This window comes from Mirounga leonina, unplaced genomic scaffold (assembly GCF_011800145.1).
Source record: "Mirounga leonina isolate KUSES-001 unplaced genomic scaffold, KU_Mleo_1.0 Mir_154, whole genome shotgun sequence".
NCBI lineage: Eukaryota > Metazoa > Chordata > Mammalia > Carnivora > Phocidae > Mirounga > Mirounga leonina.
Window position 1 is genome coordinate 42,197,816 of NW_023270389.1, and position 2,002 is coordinate 42,199,817.

A 2,002-nucleotide genomic window follows, 5' to 3' on the forward strand; every position below is an offset into this window, starting at 1 on the left:
TTACTCCATTAGTTAGTAGGTGCATGCAAGTGTTTTCTGGTACTAACCATCCCATTTCGGGGAATGATTGGTGCAGCCTCCATGCTTTCACTGGGTTATCTGTCCTGTCCTACCAGATTAAGGAAAGCATGTTTTATGAAGAAACCAGTTCCCTTGGTCAAGATTATCCAACTTCACAATACTCTCATCCCCACTCTCCAGGTGGAGATCAGAAGGATCCAAGGAAGGAGGTTTCTTGTCTGAGGTGTACGGCCAGGCAGGAGGGCAGAAGCTGGACAGAGGGAGAAAGATGCCAGAAGAGGCTCCCTTCCCAGGGCCCCATCCCAACCACACCGCTACTCTCTTTTTTTGGATGGCAACATAGCAAGACACAACAACATGAGTTTAATTATTATCCAGAAAGCCAGCAGGGGTGGATAAGCTCACTCACAGAGGCCACTGGATTCCAGGAGCTGGGATTTTTATCCCTCCTGACTGGGAAAGTTGGGCCATGTGAAAGGAATCAAGCTTTACTGATATCAGAGGCATAGTTCATTTCCTAGCCAAAGGTCATCCTGAGCCAGAGTGAGAAGCAAAGCTTCCCTGAAGAAGAGGATTAAGACTTCAGGTTGATTCAAGGCGAGAGCAATTTATTACTTTCCCAGTGTGGTTACAGTGCAAACTTAGTAAAAGTAGTTCTCAGGATATTGAGTTTTTCCTCTCTCCCTGCCATGGTGCTTGTGGGGTACCCCTATAAATTACTTCTCTTACCAAGATTTGGAGACCTATTGACTAGTCCTTCCATGGATTGGGATCTAGAAAAGGCAATTCCTTCCTTGGTTTGAGCTTTATCAGAATGTCTATGCAAGAAATATATAGCAAGAATTTGCAACCCATCTTCCTGGAAGGAGATATCTATCAATCAAATCAGGCACCTAGGTCATCAGGAGGAGGAAAAGTTAGACAGCCACCCAGGCCCCTTGGCTTGTGAAGGGCTCCCTCCAGGGTTAACAGGGAAGGAAGGAAGTGAGGACCAGGAGAGGGGAGTGAGCCCAAGATTCCAGTTCAACTCCTCACTCGTGGAGCGATCTCACCAACAAATGAAGGGTTCTGCATGCTGGATCCACTCATTCGCCCTTTCCATGATAGAACAAGTGAGAGGTGGCCATGGTCAGCCATTCCCCAAATCCAGAATTGCCCCCCCCACCCCTGGATGCCTTGCACTCTTCTAAAGTGATATAGGAAAACTAAGGAAACCAGTAGATTCCAGGAACTTACCAAGGTTTAGGCTATGACTTAAGGTCACAGAGCCTCTGAATGACCAAGCTATATCTCTGAAAGTTTTATTTGACTCCAAAGTTCAGGCCCCTTCTACTTGAGAATTTGAGCCTGACTGAGGTGTGGTCAAGACTGCAAAAGGGAGAGGAAGAGAAGCCCAGTGTTGAATAGAGAGAAAGGTATGAACTCCTAAACATTAGTACACACTAAACAGCAGAGACCTCATTTCAGATATAATTATAACCATCCCGAAAGGTCAGAATTTACACTTAAAAGCCCCAGTGCACTTGCCATAGGAGCCATCAAGTGCTCCCAACCCTATGGTGCAGAATTCAGCTTATTTACCCGAGTCACCGACACATCAAAGGAAAAGCTCCTCTAAGTCCATTTAGGTGAGTTAGGTCTGAGGGACTTGCCCAGAATCCCTAAATAGAAATAAGTATGGGTCATGAAGAGCAGTGTGGTCGGGCCCTTTCTGGCCATGGGGTCACCTCAGGCTCCAGGAGTTACTCGTTCAGCTCTGATATCTAAGCATTCACTTTGGAGGGTGAAAAACACCCACCTCCCACAGATTGTCAAATGAAGTTTTCCAGTATAAAACGTCTTAGTCACTTGGAGTTGGACCAAAGTCAACTCCTAGCACGGACCCACCCATTCTTCTGAACTGGCTAGGGAGGGAAAGGGGGAAATCCTTTTACAAAGCAGATGTAAAAGCAGCCCGTCTACAGGCGAGGTGGTCCTCCCC